The sequence below is a fragment of the Vulpes lagopus genome, chromosome 19, assembly GCF_018345385.1.
Source record: "Vulpes lagopus strain Blue_001 chromosome 19, ASM1834538v1, whole genome shotgun sequence".
Lineage (NCBI taxonomy): Eukaryota > Metazoa > Chordata > Mammalia > Carnivora > Canidae > Vulpes > Vulpes lagopus.
The window spans coordinates 29,770,398-29,790,266 of NC_054842.1; the positions used below are offsets into that span (position 1 = coordinate 29,770,398).

At 39.1% G+C, this 19,869-nt stretch overlaps 1 protein-coding gene and 1 long non-coding RNA gene across 4 annotated transcripts in view; one reads left to right on the forward strand and one right to left on the reverse strand.

Annotated features, from left to right (window-relative positions):
- The window catches only part of CPNE4 (copine 4), a 493,898-nt gene extending 488,748 nt beyond the window's left edge, over positions 1-5,150 (reverse strand). Inside the window, exon 1 of one of the 2 annotated variants that reach the window (XM_041733665.1) lies at positions 5,043-5,150. The gene's annotated coding sequence lies outside the window, so the exon portion shown is untranslated. The remainder of the gene's footprint in view (positions 1-5,042) is intronic. The other variant, XM_041733664.1, reaches the window with a different exon arrangement.
- A 198-nt stretch (positions 5,151-5,348) lies between these two features.
- Positions 5,349-18,809, forward strand: LOC121478952. 2 transcript variants are annotated; one of them, XR_005984625.1, is made up of 4 exons: positions 5,349-5,472; positions 5,647-5,769; positions 12,595-12,671; positions 18,025-18,809. It is a non-coding gene; the product is annotated as an uncharacterized LOC121478952 (long non-coding RNA). The 2 variants fall into 2 exon arrangements; XR_005984626.1 differs by lacking the exon at positions 5,349-5,472 and adding an exon at positions 6,109-6,233 and having other exon boundaries at positions 5,600-5,769.
- Positions 18,810-19,869: the final 1,060 nt, after the last annotated feature.

The window sequence follows — 19,869 nt, forward strand, 5'->3', positions numbered from 1 at the left end:
CAGTCATCTTAGATAGGATTCATTATCCTCCAAAGCTTTCAATACCCACTTTAAAAAATTAGAATTAGATGGTGTTCTTCCCATATAACAATACTTTTTACCGTCCTAAGCTGATTTTTATATACCAAGGACACCTATCATGGAACAAATCCATAGAGGCAGAACAGTACATGAGAACAGGCTCATTTGTCAAACATTTTGGGAAGGCCATCTCTCCTCCACCAGGGTACAGCAGGAAGTTAACTATTTGTGGATGAGAAACTCTAAGACAACTCTTCTGCCAACACGTGAAACTTTACCTGACACTTGTGCATGTGAGTGGTAATAAGGAGACACAGTATGTAGAGTGTTTTATTAAGTTTATAGCTGTCTGTGAACTATAGCTGTATAATTCTTCTCAATCCATGTAATGAAAGGAGGGTGAAGACAGGAACCTCTGAATCAGAGGGCCAAGGAAATGTAGTAACCATTCTGAGAAAGGAGACTCTATAAAAGAATCATACACTCCATAGACCCAGATGGGAATCAGACTTACCAGGATCCTACAAGATAGTAGCAGCCTGAAGGGAAGGGCTGGCTTTGAAAACTCTGGGAGACCCAACAAATCTCAATACTAATGAAGTCTAATGAAGTAATAGTATATTGAAGCAGAACATCTGGTTATCAGGACTTAATAGATATGGTACTGGGAGGGAGATGTTGAGGAGTCATCAAAGGTGGAGAAAGGGCTGAGGGAAGTAGGAATCAATATGACTGGATGATCTATATGATCCAAGATAGAGTTGGACATCCACAAGAGTTCCTACTGTGTAGCTGAGTCATGCAGTGCAACTATATTAGTACCCACGAGAACATACACTCTCTAGAGAGAATAATGAGCCAGTAATTCCTTTTTTTAAAAGGAAGGTATAGAAGATAACACAAAGGATCAGATTGTCCAATCAGTCTAATATGAAATCAGAGGCCTTATACAGTTATCAATATTTTCTAATAATTTCAAAGATACAGATAATCACAAGGCACAGAAAAGTAAGGAGAGAGGCTTGGAATCTTCTGAGACTGAACTCCCAAGTCTTTTCTTGTCACATCCGGTCATGCTCCATGTTCACAATAACCTAGGACTCTCTAAGCAATGTGTACAATTCATATCACTTACATAATAGGTAATCCTATAAATTCATGGATTCATATTTGTTTAGGGTAAGAGTCCTAGAATCCTAATAGCATTCTAGAGATAAAAACTAAGCTTATTTTCCAAGGTGTCTGCCATTAGCATATTTACTAGGAGATATGACCAGGTCTTGTGCCTTCTTTCTTTTACAGGAGTAGAGCTCCAATAAAGAGATTGAATTGTAGGCTTTCTTCTACTAACCCTTTCCTTCCCAGTGTATGATTACACATTAGATAATGTGAATGGTGCTGCATGTTGGCCTTGACTTAGTTATAATGATTTGGTATGTTAAAGCATTGTCCTGTTTGTCTCCAGATTCTGGCCACTGTTATAGCTGGAGGTAGATGATCAGCTTAGAGGACAGATGATTCATTATTTAAATTTTCTTTTTTACTCAGTAACCATAATTCTTATTTGCTTTTATATACTTTTCACTATACAGAGCATTTCCACTTGCATTGTTCCAATGATATGCAAAACAATCCTAGAAGGCAGACAAGAAAGATCTTGGTTTAGAAATAAGGAAACTAAGGATCAGTTTCAATTAATAAGTGGGGGACTGGGACTCAATCCTAGGTATATTTGGCCTCCAAGTCCAGGCTCTGACTGGGGCACAACATGACAAGTACTTGGAAGAGGAGACTGATGGCTTGACCAAGATGCAGAGAAAATTAAGTTTCCATGCTCTTAACCTCAGTGCAGGTAGACTGTTATTTTCTTCTTCACCTCTTATCTTCAGAGCATTTTCCCCCAAACTCTCCTTGCACAAAACTTTCCTAGCTTTGCAATGGTTGTAGTAAGGACTAAGAGTGCCGTGATGGAGGACAACGCTGGCACCATGAATCACTTTTTAAATAACACACTCATGGGGACAGATGAATGGGCTAGCCTTGGAGTCCTCTACCTCATGACAGGTAGGACATTGGACAGAGGGTTAGATGCACTTCCCTTCTTAGGTACCCCTCCCCATCCTCCATCCAACAGGGCATTGATGATTAGCTTCTGGCAGATAAATGGGCAAAGGGAAAATAAGAGGGATGGATGAAAAATTGTCTCCGTATTTAGTCCATACATTCAAAAGACAGGATACCATGATGATAACAAACAGAAAACAAAAGCATGAACCACATTACCCCTGCTGTGTTCCTGGTCTAAAGTCAGGCCCACCTGGCTCCCACCAAACACAACTGCTTCAACCTACAGCAACATCCCTTTGACCCCTCAATTGCCATTCTGTCCTAGGACCAAGACAGTTCTGAGCCCAGAGGTTATTTAAAGCTCTTGCTTAACACTCCATGACCCAGCATTGTCACTGTGGATTGTAAGGTAGCTTTGGCCTTAAACTCTGTTTAGGTTATAGAACTCCTCTTCTCTAAATCAAGTGACACCTCATGTCCTAATCTCATTAACTGGACTTCTGCCCTTTGCCTGCCTAGGATCCCAGTCTCTAAAGGGGGGCATCAACCATCTTACCCCTTCCAGATAGACAGGAACTAGAGGCCAGTTCCCATATTCACAACATATGAACACATAGGATTCACTGAAGGGTTGACCACATTGGCAGCAACACACAGCCATCTATTCTTACACTCTGTTGCATCTACTTGTTGAGACATCCCCATTATTTCCTGTGAAACTGACTTCTTGTATCCATTATTATCATATTATCTACTATTTGCTGCCATATTATTTAGATAGCATGTTATACAAGTAGGTTGCACTATGCTTCCAGCTCCCACAGTTAGTTCAGCTCCCCGTGAGTTCATCCCAGTAAGCAAGTAATGCCAGAGCTGGTCTCACCCCAGTCAACCCTACAACACTGTTCTCGGTTGTTTAAAAACACCTAGCATATGGGACGCCTGAGTGGCTCAGTGGTTGAGCATCTGCCTTTGGCTCAGGGTGTGATCCTGGTCCAGGGATTGAGTCCCACATTGGGCTCCCTGTGGGGAGCCTGCTTCTCCCTCTGCCTATGTCTCTGCTTCTCTCTGTGTCTCTCGGGAATAAATAAATAAAATCTTAAAAACAAACAAACAAAAAATAGCTAGCACAGAAGAAGGTCCTTTGCCATTAAGGTAATATTTGTCAATCTTCAGGGAGCTAAGAGACTCTGTTTTATTGGTTTGATTTTCTTGATACTCCCTTCTAAAAAGGGTTTTCAAATTAATTTTCTAATTAAAGTATATTTAGTTACATATAAAAAGAATTCTGTAGCAACCCCGGGTTAAAAAAAAAGAAGACATCTGGTGGTATGACAAAGTAGGAAAGAGTAGGACTCTCTCCTTGAAGTTAATTTCAAGTCAGGGTCAAAATGCTGAGTGGGCAAGAAAGCTCTAATAATCTTTCTTTCCCAGATCCTAATCAGCAGCTCCAAGACATATCATATCCCCAAGTACACTCTGACTTCTTTATCAACCAGAAGGAGAAGAGAGAAATCATATCACCAAGACAAGTGTTCTGAGGGGATGAGGGGAAGAATGTGAATCATTTGATGAAGACACATCAGAGGAGACAGAAAGTAACAAGGGCTTTCTAGACTCCTGATTCGCTCTCTTCATCCTCCTCAGGGAAATAGAAAAGAGTAGTAAACATTCAGATATAACAAGAGATTCTTTTTAGACTTCAAGAGATAATTCAACAGCTAACTCAATAATAGAAGAATTAGAAGAATAGAAGTAATACACAATTTTGTAGAGACAGTAATTTTTCAATTACTTGCATACATTGCTGATGGGGTACATTATGGAACTTTCAGTCTGAAAAAAACCTCACTTTCTGTAGTATGGATCAAGAGCCTTCAGAAGTTAAAAATCCCTAAGTTGGTACTTCTAAGAATCTAAGAGAATAATCAGGGGCTCCCTGGTGGCTCAGTTGGTTAGGTGTCTGCCTTCGGCTCCAATCATGATCTCGAGGTCCTGGAATCAAGCCCACATCAGGCTCCCTGCTCAGCAGGGAGTCTGCTTCTCCCTCTCCCTTCTCCCCTGACAGTGGACTCCCTAGCAGTGGACTGCCACTTCTCCCCTGCTGGATCTCCAGCAACAGAGATCCTCTGTCTCTCTCTCTCTCAAATGAATAAATAAAATCTTTTTAAAATGAAATAAAAAAATAAAAGAATAATCAAAGATGTAGACAAGGAATGTTCATAAAAGCATTATTTATAATAAAGAAAAATAAAAATGGCTAAATAAATTAAGACACACCCAAGTGATGAAATATATGTAGCCATTACAATTCTACTCTAAAAATATTTAATGATGTGGGAAAATCCAAACACAAATAGTAATATATATTATTTTTTTAGTAATATATACTATAATCTTACTTATACAAGTAAGTACAGAAGATTGTGTCTAGAAGGCTAGATCACAGACATTAAAAATTCTTCATTAGACTTTTCTGCATGCTCTGAATACAGAGAGTGGCTCAGATACTGGCCAAGCCAAGGAGCAAGGAGCAAGACCTTATAACTATCTCCTTGTAACTACCTTGGACATCCTTCTACTTGGACTCTAAAGGACTTTGACTTCCACCACAAGATCTCAGGTTGCACCATGCAGCTGGCTCTTGGCGGAAAAAGAGCAAATCTAATTGTTCTGGTAATTTCTCAGCCAGTAGCACAACTTGAAAAATGGGGCCTTCCTATTCACATCCTTGGCCTCACATCTGGCCAGTTTACAATGCTTATTTTTGAAAATACAATGGCTAAAGAAGTTTATGGAAGCAGAAAAGATTTGTTGTTAGACCCAGTTCAGGCAGGTATGTAATGTATGATAAACCAGAGAATGAATGACTAAACCAAGCAATCAATTTATCAGTGATAGTGGATTTTTGCCATACACCTAAGTTATTCAGAGCACCAGGATAAATCTCTCACCTGCCAGACTACTCTCCTGTATTCCATTGAGGTCTCCAGCAACAGGCAGGAATTCACTAGCCATCAAGAATCTCAGGATCTTGACTTATTTCAATTCTGTCCTCTGCCTTCTATCCCAGTCTGTTTCAGACATGGACTCACATACTGGCTACTCTATTTAGTGGCCAAATTCCACTAGTGCAGGTGTTGAAAAATGTACTTTGGAAGGATGCCAAAATGCCCTCCTTGCTGTTGCAAGGGACAACAAGTGGCCCAGCTGCTGCTAAGAGACCTTCAGGCATCATGGTAAACACCAGGGTTATTACATAAAATTTGGAAGGTAAAAGGCAAGGTTTACATAAATCAGGGGTGAGGTCAAGTTCATAGTTATGGAATCAAGTGATCAGAGGATAAAGATCAGAAACTAAAGAAGATCAGGAACAGGCAAATGGTAAGAGGCAGAAGTGGAGAGAAGCTCCACAGCCACACACAGTTGTTTTGTTTAGTTTAATTATTTAGCTAAGTTGCCCTGGTATAAAGGATAAGAAGCAAAGTAGACAATAAACAGTAGGGGACGAAGAGCTGATCAGACACTAATAACTCATTATTTTGGTCCTTTATATAGCTCCACGGGATTAGGAAGCTCACCATTGATTATTCTCGCTGGCCAGGCAAAGCCTGGACTTTAGGAGCCGGCTATGGAAAAGTGAGCAAATATGGAGATGGAAACTCTGGGAGAAATCCAGGGGTAAGGAAATTTTATTTCTTATGCCCATGTGGCGCTGGTGGCTTCCCTTATCTATATGCAGTGTCTGGCTCTCAGTCAGTACTCAGGAGTTGCTTGCTGGGGACTGTGTGTGTGTGTGTGTGTGTGTGTGTGTGTGTGTGTGGTGTGTTTGTGATATTATGATGCTAACTGGGACCTCAGAAGAACCCCCCACATGATTTCATCTTTGAACAAGTGTACACGGGATAAGGATTAGCCAAGATACACTGGACTTGGAGTTACAGAATTACTAGCACTTCAGGCAGCCATGGAGATGAGGTACACTGTCCCCAATTCTCTTATGAACTGTATTCTTTCTAGCTCCCCCTCCACCAAACATCACCCTCTGCTCCCTGATTCCCAAGACCAAGGAGTGATGTGTCCAGCTCATCTTTGGAGCCCAGGCCATGTTACAAGTAGGGCAAGTCTATGGATCCACTGAAAAAGTAATAAACTAATATTCACCTTATAGAACTATTTTAGGGATTTAAACAAAGCAAACTGTGTAAATGTACCTAGCATACGTTGGGCATACAGACACTCAAAATGTTCTTTTGATACCCCTTATCTTCCTTCAATAGTCAGCCAAATTAAATTTTAAGTCTTTGAATTTTCCTCAGTACATAGTTTTTAGTTTCTGGCTATTTAGTGATGTTAATAATTGCCTTTCTCTCCTGTATCCCTTTCTGGGTGAAATTGCTCATCTAAAATCCCATGACACCTGCCCTCCCTGTTTTCATAGGTGTTCAGAGCACAATCAGTACCTGTTCCTTTTATGGGCAAGGAAATTTAGGCACAGAGAGGTTAAATGAACTTTCCCATGTAGTCAATAAGTGACAGAGCTGGGATCCAACCAAGCAAGACGTTTTCTATTTTACCTGCACCATGAAAAAAATGTTTTGAATGGTGCTAAAATACTAATACTACAGAGAGAGAAATGTCATCTATCCTAGCACAAAAGAGCCACACCAAAATAATCAGAACCCCTAGTTAATAGACATTAAAATTTGTTTCGAGGGATAGCTTCTGACAGGATGACTGCTGATCAAGGAAGAGTCTCCAGGAGAAAGTCGTTGCCTGAAGCACACAAAGAAAAAATACAATCATAAAGTGTGATATCAGAGTTCCAAATCCATGGCAAGTTGTTAGATCACACCTAGTGCAGCTTCTGGAATTCTAAAGTTTATAAAACACTATTGGGTTTTTTTTTTTCAAGGCAGAGCAGTTTAGAGAAGGCATGAAATAAAAGAACATTATTTGATTTATCAGGGTTCAAATGTACTATTCTACTTATTATATTATGAATTCACATGAGGCTTTATAAACAGTGAAATTAATCATTGCCTCCCACTTGTTCCATCAAATCAATATGCCACGGATAAGTATCAATTCAATTTCTTTCTTTTTGAGGTTGTTTCCTCAATCAGGAAAAACTGACACACTAATTTTAGACTATCTGTAATCTTCTCTAAGTGAGAAGTAAGCTGATCACTGTGGCTGTGGAAAAAAATCAGCCCCTGTGTTCCAGTAGACATTTAGATATGTCCACAGGAAGAAATGCTCAGCATGCCAATGGTCTCTGAGTTGTATCCATTGGTTCGAGTCTCTGGAGCTTCAGCAAAGATGATGCAAACGACAGCCACGGGGACACTGCTACTGCTGCCTGAGGGGCCAGACCTTCTGTGACACAGACTGAATTTAGAGGAAATTCAAGAAGACAATAGATGACTCTTGTCAATCAGAAGATAAGACAGATATAGACTATGCCCAGTATATCTGGTGAATCTCTGGAGAGTTGAGTTCATTGCTAGCAAACAGAACGTTACCCTAGCCAAGTGATTTAAAAGAAAATCCTGGCCATTATTAATTTCATCTATTTACAGTTTATTTAATATTTAATCTTAAAGGAATCAGAAGGCATGCATTGTTATCATATTGAAGCAGTGACTGATTGATAGGAAAGCCATAACAGACCTAAATAAAGAATATAGTTTGTGATGGTGGGTGGGGAATGCCCATTTATTGAGGTCTTCTGGGTATTACATACCATATCAGAGCCTTTACAACAGAGTTTCTTAACCTCGGAACTATTTATTGATATTTAGGGCCAGATAATTCTTTGTTATAGGGAACTATCCCATATACTATACCGTGTTTTTAACAGGACTCCTGACCGCAAACCAATGGATACCAGTAGCACTGTTCCCCTTTCCCCCATTGAAACAGCCAAAATGTCTCTAGACATTGCCAAATGTCCCAAGTAAGGAAATTGCCACTGTTTGAAAATCAGTTTTAACAATAATAATACCTAATATTTACTAAGGGTGTACTGCATATTTATTATTGATTTAAGTCATTTTTATGCTTTTTATAGTCAAATGTATTATCCATACTCAGTGCACAAAAATGTATAACAATAATTTATTAAATAGGGAATATCCATGTAATCAGCAAATTGGAAAAAAAAATTTAAAAACATTGCCATCTTTAGAAGCTTGCATTGGACTCCCTTCTAATCTCTACCCACTGCTTGCCCCCTAAGGTAATCATTACCCTAAACTTCCTTATTTTACTGTATAGCTCTACTACCTAAACATGTACCTCTAAAGCTAAATGGCTTACCTTTCTCAGACATTTATTGGTGAATGTGTGAAATAAAAAAAAAAAGAGTAGACCAAAAAGAAAAATATTTGGGTTCAGGAAACAGGGGAAGCAACACCAGACTCTCTAATATGATGGGGAAGGGTCATCCCAGAATACCAACTAGTACTCAAGATAGAAAGCAATCAGTTCATCTTAGAACAAGTAAGGCAGTGTCAGGACAGATCTGTCAAGAAACTGAAATCAATATAATGTCTTATGTATCTGAATGCATTGAGAGGTGAACTAGACAGCTGATTAAAATTTCAGGCCTAATTTAGGGAAAGGTACATTAATCTTTCTTAACCACAGTTTCAATATCTAAAAATATGAGGATAATAACCCCTACTTTGCTCAATGGTTCTCAATATCACAGAGCTCCTTTTTGTAAAGCACATAGCACAAACCTGGTTTTCTAGCAAGTTTAGCTAATGTTCTAATTATTATCCTTGTTATAATAATAACTATTATTATTAGAACTGCTGTTGCCAATGATGTTATATCCAACCCCCTGCACAGTGACTTTACATAGCAGCTGTTGATGCTTTGGTCTCCTTCTCCAAGGACTCTGACCTTGATGAGGGAACTGGTATTATCTATGCCATTTCTGCCAATTGGGGTTAGGGTTGGTCTCACCACTGCCACCAGCATCTTTATAAGGCTTCCTATAAGATAATGTGTTTTTAGTTGTCTTAGTGCCCTCTCTTAATGAACTGGGAACAACCATTCCTGAAGATTGGGTGAGATGGAATTTAAGTGACACCATTTATTTATACAAATAAACATTCATTGAACAACTATTATGAATCCAACAGGAGAATTAGACCATTCAAAAAGGTGCTCTGGCATAGCATCCTCTTATTCCTAATCCTAATTGTCTCCTTTCAGATGCTTGCCACTCCCTGTCACAGCTGATCCATTTTCCCCCTTATTTTTAATTTCAGTTTTGTAACTTTCCATCCAACTTGTGGGAAACCCCACGCTTGTAGGTGAGATCTAGGTTGGCCTAGGCATGGAGCCAGCTCTACGTCCACCATGAAACCATCTCCCTTCAAGGCCTTCCCAAGAATACTCCTTGGTCTTATATTTTGGGGTCCTGTTGACCTCCATCCCATTCCCAGTTAAGACAATCCTTTCAGAGCCTCATGGAAATTCTCTCTCTTCTTTCTTCCTTCTCTGAGACATCAAACATCATAACTTCAAAAAGTTTGGGCTTTCACAGAGATAGGAATATGGGTCATCATATAGGTCACCAGAAACTTCAGCTTTCTGCCCTGCAAAACCCCCAGATACAAAGAATTATAAATAGCCTGGTTACTTCCTTGAAATGGAAATGGGAGAGAAGGAAAAACACAGAAACCAAAATAAAACTAGCATCCCAATCATTTTGCCAAGTATATTTCTGTTAACATCTGTATGTATAAGTTTTCTTGGCATTTGAAGAAAATATGACCACTATTTCTAGGGTGGAGTGTGAAATTTTCTTAAAGGCTTCTTTTGACAAACCACAAGTATATCTTAAGATGAGATAGTGTATGTCTTAGGTAGGCTTTTCCTAAGGTTTTCCAAGAAGAAGATTCTGAGATGAGGATTTGTAATAAAGTATTTTAGGAAAAATCATCTGGGCAGTGGGGAACTGGGAATTGCAAAAAGTCAAATTTAGCCTATAGTTTAACATGTCCTCTCTCAACTCTTTGGTAAAGTATAGCATCCCCACACAGCCTTGAGTGATGCAGGTTGGGGATGGTGCCATCAGCAGGGAGAGGGGGAAATAAGGGATATGCTATTTATTCCACGTCACCCTTTTGATGGACCCATAGTGAAAGATACTTGTCCCTTCAAGGGGACTGTCCCAGGGAGTTCCACAAGTGACCATCATCAAAGCAAGAGAGGACCCACGTTGAATAGAGTGTTGGATGGAATCATGTGGAGGAATTCATACTTGAATACAGTACAGATTGAACAGTGAATACAACCACAAGGCACTTCATGATTTGTTGGCAAATGGAATGATGACACTATGGCATCATCTCTATTATAGATAGGACTTTAGTTCATTTAAAAAATGGCGCTCCCCCCCCCCCAAAATATAGGCACTTACTAGTGGAATCTCTACAATGCATTTCTTATTAGAACTAAGTATCTAGCTTCAGTCAACTGTAAGTATCTTGATCAACTTAAGGCCCCTTAATCATTGGAAATAGGTTAACATAGTAAGGGAAGGGACAAGGGAGAGGCCAAAATAATGAAAATACGAATCAAAGTGATGTGCTAGGAGACTAAAAACCAGCAAAGCTCATATATTTTTTTTAAATAACCCTCAGAATTTTGAGAAAGGAAAAAAAGCTATTTAGAATGGAATACCTACCATTGCATTTCCTATGAAGGTTTCAATTTCCCACTTGTAATTAAACCAATCTGTAATTCTATATTGCTCTGTCTTAGGTCCCTATGAATAAAGCCAATCCATATTATATGCTCCAAGCACCTATCAGATATTTGGAGTCCTGTTGATCCTTGAAAAAGAAATATTGACCAATATTTCTTAGCTGATTGAAATGATGAACTTCCTTGGCTGGATATATTCTGAAAACACTACATTATAACAAAATGTTTTTAATCTAGTTCTAAGAAACAACCCCAATCAAATTTCTAGTCAACTGACTTATGAGAGCAGCCTCCTGAAATAATAAAATCTGAGAGCCTATGTGTGGGAGTGAAGCAAACTCAGTTTCACTGTTGGATTTTAGATTTGTCCTTTCCTGCAGAAGCTCTCAGCCAGCATTCTGACTGCCCATTTCCAGCCATCCATCATCACCTGCCAGGAACAGTTCCGAAGATTGTGTGATGGGCCTGATGCCTGGATAATTCATTCATGATACCAACATGGAACAGGAATGACTGCCCAAAGAAAAATGTTTGTCTCTCCACTTTCAGATACCCAGTGCTTGGTGTGTTACAGATATGCAAGAGAAAGTTAGATTAAAGTAAAGAGGAAAGGAAAGAAGGATGGAAGAGAAGGAGGGAGGGAGGGAAAGTATTATCTTTTCCTAGCCCATTCATTTTCCTTATTAAAAGGGGTTTTTCTCACCTTCTCTTCTCAAAATTCCAAGGATCCTCCCACATTCTTACTCCAGCTAATTCTCACCTTCTTCTTAGTGGAGAAATCTGAAACAATAGAGTAGAAATCTGGCAAACTCTGCCACTCCTTCTATCTACCATCTCCAATGCCTCATTTCCATCCTCTCACCTGCTAATGTACCAAGTAACCACACTCCTATCCAAAAAAAAAAAAGTCACTCCTCTTCACACTTGCATCTTTGTATCCATCCCTTCTGGACTACTGAAGGATATTGTTAGAGCAACTCTCCCTCTCTCTCCTATATCATCAAACTGCCACCCTCTATCAAACCATCTCTATCAGGTTACAAACATTATTTCTCCCATCTTAGAAAAATCCTCTCTAGAAGTTCCCACTTTCCCTCTAGCTGCCATTTTGTTTCTTTCCTTCTAGCAAAATACTTTGAAAGTGTTGTTCACACACACTGTCTATAATTCTCTTGATGTTGAGGTGCCCCAGGGTCATCTCTTCTTCTCTATTTATACATACTATCCTGACAAGTCATTCTAGTCTCATAGATTTAAATACTATATATTCAAGACTACTTCCAAATTTACATCTTCAGTCCAGAGCTTTCTCCTAAATCCCAGACTTCAACATCTAGCCACTCTCCTAATAACTCCACTTGGACATCTACCAGACATACCAAATTCAACATGTCCAAACCTAAACTCCTGATTTCCCCTCTTAAAGCCTGCTCTAAGACAATCATCTCAATTAATGGCATGTCTATCTTTCCCATCATTTAGGCCAAAAGCTCTGGAGTCATCCATAACTCTTCTTTCTCTTACATCACAATTCAAACCATCTGCTGTTGGTTTGAGAGAATATCCTATCAGAGATCCACACAGTAGATTCTCAGTGCCTTCAAGCCTTTGTTCACATGTCACCTTCTCAACAAATTCTGCCCTGGCCATTCTGTTTAAAATTGCATTCTTCCCTTCTCCCACCCCCAGAAATCCTGCCCTGGATTTTTCCATAGTACTTATCAAATTGTATAACTTATTTATTATGCACATTGTTTAATATGTCTGTCTCTTCAATAGGATCCATGAAGACACGGATTTTTCACTGTTTGATCCACTAATGTGTCTCAATCGCCTAGAAGACCATCTGGAACATAGTAAGTGCTTAATATATATTTGCAGAAGGAAGGAAAGAAGGGAAGGAGGGAGGGGAGAGAGGAGAGGACCGAAGGGAATGCAGGAGGTGAGGGGAGAAAGGGAGGAGAGAAGGAAGGGAGGAGAAGAGAAAGGAGAGAGTATAACATTTTAACCATTCTTGGACAATTTCATTTACTTGCCCACTCTGGACCTCAGTTTTCATCTTGAAACAGGACCAGAGTTGAAGGAGATGAACTATAAGATACCTTCCAATTCTACATGCAATGATTCTATGAATTGTGTTAATCTAAGGGGATTCACAAAAGAGGTAAAGAGCATGCAGAGTCTTGAAACAAGTGGGAAGCCTGGTAGACTATGCCTGAGCCTCCTTCCTATTCCCAGCCTGCCATGAGGCTTTCTGGCTTAGTCACTTCAGCCATCCTCCAGATAATACTGATCCTAGAGAAGCTGGAATATCTATCCTACACCACCCCCCTGATATATAGGCTACACTCCCACAGTCTTCATGAGATCCCAACACATGTCTCTGCCAAATTTAAGTCACCAGCAATTATCACTTGATGTGCCCTAGTTAGACTGTGAAAGCTATAGCTCTGCCTTTGACCCTATTCCCCATTACCCATCTGTTTGCAACATCGTGTCAGAGCCACTGTGAACAAAGCCCCTGCTCTCAGTAGGCTGCTCACAAACTGCTCCATGCCTATAGCAGTAAATTGCCCTGTGAATGTCCCTGCTCTTGGGCAAAGAGTCCCCGGAATAGAAGCTTCCACACCTGCTTTTCCCCCATAGGATTAATGCTATTTCTCAAGAGAAGGATAAAAGCTGAACTATAGGAAACATGGGATCCTGGCCCTGTGGGACACTCACTGATGCAGAAAGACAAGATCAACATCTTGTTGGTTGATTCCATCCTCAATACAGGGGCCAATCAAGAATTGGCAGTAAGGATCCAGACCACGGTGAAGTCAACAAAATAGTATCATGGTGTGAGGTGCAGATGCATCAGGGAGGCTTTTTTAGTATCACCCCACAGTCACCCAGGGAAGGGAGTCTTTCAGCAAGAGTTAGGCTGGGGCCAGGTCTCACCTCCGTTCTCAAATCTGAACCCTCACTGCTCCAACATGAATCACATTACAGAAACTGTGTGGTTTGGTGAGCCAGGCCAAAACATCAGAATTAGGGGATGTATATTCTCTACCCAAAGACAAGGAACTCCAGGAACTCTTTTTCCTGGAAACAAGCAGCTCATTCACAAAAGACCCACTAAGCAGACTCAGAAAAGGCCATATTTCTTCTTCCAGAGAAATGGCCATGTATATGTGTATTAGCTATTGTTTTCTCTGAAAGTGTTTTTTTTTTATTGTTCTTCCCTTTTTTAAAGATTTTATTTATTTATTTATGAGAGACACACAGAGAGGCAGAGACATAGGCAGAGGGAGAAGTGATGTGGGACTCGATCTCAGGACATGGGATTACAACCTGAGCCAAAGGCAGATGCTCAACCACTGAGCCACCCAAGTGCCCTATTGTTCTTCTTATTATAGTTCATCATTGGATAATAGCATTAAAGTGTGTAATATAACTCCAATTGATAAGATAAGAATGTATCACAATTAAGTGTTTTTAATATAGGCTTATTTCTTGAAGGTATTTGTGGACTAATGAAATTATGAACAAAGGAGATGTTATAGAGAATATACAGTTTTATTTTTATTCAAGTATAATTAGCAGTGTTATATTATGTTTCAGGTGTACCATATAATGATTCAGCAATTCTATATATTTCTCAGTGCTCATCAAGATAAGTGTACTCTTAAGAAAAGATGGTGATTTATTTGGGGTAGGGTGTGTGGGTGTGTGGGTATATTTAGACTGGGGAAGGACTGGGTAAGTTTTCATAGAGGACATTTTATTTGGGTCTGGAAGGGTAAGTAGGAGTTTTCTCGATGGAGAAGTAGGTGGAAGATATTTCAGGCAGAAGGGCCGATTCTATCTCTTAAAGGAATCAGTGGTCAGGCTTTATAAGAAGATACATTAACTGCTATTATCCACTGATGAACTATAATAATAAGAACAATAAGGCACTTGGGTGGCTCAGTGGTTGAGCATCTGCCTTTGGCTCAGGTCGTAATCCCAGTGTCCTGAAATCGAGTCCCACATCACTTCTCTCTCTGCCTATGCCTCTGCCTCTCTGTGTGTCTCTCATAAATAAATAAATAAAATCTTTTAAAAAAGAACAATAAAAAAACACTTTCAGAGAAAACAATAGCTAATACACATATACATGGCCATTTCTCTGTGGTCCTCAAAATTAGCAATTCTCATTTGCTTTTATGTAAGGATTTTTAGTCCCTTCCATAAGAAACATCTAAGAAAAAAAATTGCCAAACAGTGTAGGGGGGCCTGGGTGGCTCAGTTAGTTAAGGATCTGCTTTGGGCTCAGGTCGTAATCTTGGGAGTCCTCAGATCAAGCACCTTTTTTGGGGGGGTTCCCTGTTCAGTGGAGAGTCATCCGCTTCTCCCTCTCCCTCTGCTCCCCCACTCTACTCATGCTCTCTCTCTCTCAAATAAATAAAATCTTAAAAAAATATATCAAGCAGTGTAATATAAGGAGACACAACTTCACAGTTGTTCTTCCTACTTTACCTGATGAAAATTACTTTCTGCTTAACAATTTTCAACTTTACCTCAAACAGAAGCTGCCCACACTTGCCAGGAATATAGATATCAGAGCTAAAAGTGACAACCACATCAACGTTGAATTCTTATTCAAAGTCAGTTTTCAAGCTTTAAATCTCATCTTATGTCACTGCCATTTTGAAGACTGGAGAGAAGAAAAGTGCAGGAATGTTCAGTCCAGCTGGCTGGGAGATAATGAGACAGCTAGTTCCTGCAGTAAATTGACATTTGGTGGAGATCTATCAATAGACCTTCATTAGACACTTCGGGTTCAGCCTACGCAGAAGTGAATTTTTTCTAGTCTGGTCCTCACAGAAGGTGGAACAGTCTCTTCTCATGAAAGATACTTCTAGGGAGAAGAGGACTTAGACCATAGATGGAAACTAGAGAGCAGTCCATAGAAAGTGCCAAGCCAGGGCTTGGCAAACTTTTCTATAAAGGACACATACAAAGTATTTTCCATTTTGCAACACATACGGCCTCTGTAGCAATTACTCAACTCTGTCATTGTAGCACAGAAGCAGCCATAGACAATACAAAACTGAATGGACCGATGTTCTAATAAAACCTTATTTTCACCAACAGACAACTGGCCGAAGTTTGTTGACCTTTGCTCAGTATTTCCCAAAGCATTGTAAACATACCACCACAGGTACATGGGTATACTGGGTGACTTTAAGTAGCTCACAAAGAAATATTTCAAATTTTAAGTTATGTTTATGATTTAATGTTTATCAGATACAAATATATAATTGCCTTATCAAACTCAATATCATGGATATTATTGCTTAGGATAAAGCTAAATTTATTTTAAAAAGCAAGTTGATGTAAAGAAAGGGAATAAGTAAACAACAAAAGAAAATTGATATTGCAAAAGACTCATAGGTGATATGAGTAGCCAAAGCCTAGAAACACTGCTCTAATCTGCATTTATATCTTTGTCATGAGCATGATGGTATGACCTCACTTCATCTTTACAGTCAGTATTATCACTATACTGGGCCCAACAGAAAGGCCACTAAGAGACCATTTCAGACCTATGGGCTGGATTTTCCCTCTTGGAAATGTCTACTGCTCACAGATTGGTTCACAAATGTGAACTACGGCTTGTCTGAAGTCTTTCAATGATCATATGACCATATCTATGATTTTATTTGGGATAAGCTTTTGATATTTTTTAAAGTTAAAGAAAAATAGAAAGTTCCTTTTTTTGTATTTAAAAAGAAAAAAGTAATTCCATTAAATCACAGAACCTTTGTTGAAAGTAAATCAGAGATCATTACATAAATAGGTGTTGAAGGGTTTGCTTGCTGTGGGGGTGGAAGGGAATAGCTTTCTGTTTACATTTTTAGCTTCCACTCTGCCATTTATGAAAATTATGTTTTAGAACCCAGTTTAGCTCAAACAACAGAGAATAAAAATAAAAAGATCAAAGAAAGTAATATCTTTCTCACTCTTACCTCTTTTCTAGAGAGTTAAGCCTTTTGACAATTCACTCTTTTTTTAATAAATTTATTTTTTATTGGTGTTCAATTTGCCAACATATAGAATAACACCCAGTGTTCATCCCGTCAAGTGCCCACCTCAGTGCCCATCACCCAGTCACCCCAACCCTCACTCTTAAGGTCCCCCTTTGATTTCTGGGTAGTGACTTCATTCCTAGGTGAGACAAGTTGCCTACTTTCTAAAAGGAAAGGTCAACCCAGCACAAGTGAGTATCAATTTCACTATGTATTCTCATTGGCCTTTATGATTTGAACTTTTACAGTCAGTGATCTGAATAAGCAGAGCAGTTTAGACTCAAGAACAAGATACAACTGTATTCAAACTCCAGTTTGGCCATTGTTTGTCCTGCTTTGTAGAATTGTGATAAATAGTCAAGGAAAATTCTGTAAAGTCCCTAACATGGTTTCTGATGAGGGCTGCTACATTTAGCAAAGAAAAATAGAGGCAATCTGTATTTATCTGGCAATTTTAATCTGTCACAGTGTACCCTTGGAATACATTTAAAAAATTATTATCTTTCTTAAAAACACAGGACCTTTCTGTCTGTTCATGGTGTTAGTTCCAGGAAAAACCTGAACCAGTCTTGCAACAAGCATGTAACAAATTACCTTTTCTCTTTGCCCAGAAATTAGATTTATAGAGAAAGGGGAAGGAAAGATCAAGTTTGTGTTAAACAAAACAAGTTTGAAAAAAAGCAAGCAAACTGGGGGGGGGGGGGGGACCATGCTTATGAGAAAAGTAGTCTCTGAAAAGGTCATATAGCTTTATCTCCTGACTGCAACTTCCTCACAATTTTGCACTGAATCCACATCAGAATCCAGTTCTTGATAGCCCTCTGTGGCTTACTTAACATAGGGCAGACCTATAATAGTTAAAGAGGGAGAAGATCAAAGTTCAGGAGACATATGAAACCCTCCACCCATTTTTCCCAGAGTAAAGAACAGAGCCCAGACTTTCCGGACAACATCCATATTCACCTCTCATAGAAGCTATGACCATGGAAGTCATTATTGTTTCTAGCTATGGGACAGCATGTGCTGATGAAGTTGGTCGCTTAACAGTATGTTTTCCTTTTTCCTAAAATGACTGAGTAAAGAGAAGTCAATGTTTTCCACCCTAAGAGAGCATAAAGAACAAATGATACTCTACAACTGGCTTGTTTTCTAGGATGTTTCTTCTTATAGACTTTCTGAAGATGAATGGCTGATGGTGTGTCTCACCCACTCTGTCAATACAAGATGGCTATGAAAAACAGGAGGAAAAACTGCTCTTGAACTGGAATTAGTACATTATTTGTCTTAACTATAACAAAAATATTCAGATGTGACTCATGTGACCATTGCCAGGCACAGTATTTTTTAAAAAAAAGAATAAAACAGATCTTTGCTTCCTGTAATATGGCTAATACATATTCTATAAAGTACATTCATTAAAATATAACTAGATCCTGAATAAATAACAAAAATCAATCTTTACAAAACATTGCTGAGCTCACAAGAAAGTAAGGCATAGCATCAAATAGCTCATGTTCAGTGGAAGGAGGGGGAGAAGAAGTGAAAAAACTATAACCAGAAAGATGAGCAATGAGGAAGATCAAAACCAGTATTTCCTTGAGGGAAAATGTCAAAGTCAGCATTAGAAAAGGAGGACTAAACTGAGAGCAAGGTGGGAACCTAACTTAAGTCTTCTGTATTAAACTTACATTCTCAAAAGAAATTAAAGTGCTCTAGACCAGGACCCCCACATGCTCCCAGTAGAAACACATACAAGTCCTATCTGATGACAGCAACTCCATTTGAATCTCTGAGCAATCTCACAGAAGAAGGCCAATTAGATATGATCACACAGTACAGAACCACCAGTACACAGGGAAACGAATCACCATGAAAATATACTATACTGTCAGATACAAAATATAAAAACACAAATGAAATGTTTAAAGAAATAAAAGAGGGGATCCCTGGGTGGCTCAGTGGTTTAGCGCCTGCCTTCGGCCGGGGGCATGGTCCTGGAGTCCCAGGATCCAGTCCCGTGTTGGGCTCCTTGCATGGAGCATGCTTCTCCCTCTGCCTGTGTCTCTGCCTGTCTCTCCCACTCTCTGTGTATCTCATGAATAAATGAGTAAAATCTTTAAAAAATAATAAAGAAATAAAAGATAAAACTAAAGACAAAAAAAGACCTTTATATCAAAAAGAACTGCTGGAATTTAAAAGTTAACAAATTGAAGTTTTAGAAATAAAAAATATAAATAAAAATGAAAATTCAGTTGGGGTGTTAAAAATAAACTGGTTTAGTATAGCTGAAGAGAGGAGTGCCTGGGTGGCTCGGTTGTTTAAACATCTGACTATTGATTTTGACTCAGATCTAACCTGTGTGGTGAGATCAAGCCCCAAGTCAGGCTCCATACTGGGTTTGAAGCTTGCTTAGGATTCTTTCTCTCCTTCTTCCTCTGCCCCTCTCCCATCTCCCCACCCCTGGCTCTCTAAAAAAATAAAAATAAAAAAAAATAAAAATATATATATATATATGACAAGGTATCAGTGAACTGAATAGTAAATGATATTGGAACAACTAGACATTCAACTAAAAAAAGGATCTTGACCCATAGCTCACACATCATACAAATATTAATCAAAATGGATAATACACCTAAAAGTAAAAACCTAACCTTACAAAACATCTAGAAGAAAATTTTAAAGAAAAAATTTTGTGACATTGAATTAACATGAAGATTTCTTGAACACAACACCAAAGGCAGATTTGGTAAGGGAAAAAAATGATAAATTGCTCTTTATCAAAATTCATAACTTCTGCTCTTTTTAAAAAGTTTTTATTCAGGGATCCCTGGGTGGCGCAGCGGTTTGGCGCCTGCCTTTGGCCCAGGGCGCGATCCTGGAGACCCGGGATCGAATCCCACATCAGGCTCCCAGTGCATGGAGCCTGCTTCTCCCTCTGCCTGTGTCTCTGCCTGTCTCTCTCTCTCTGTGACTATCATAAATTAAAAAAAAAAAA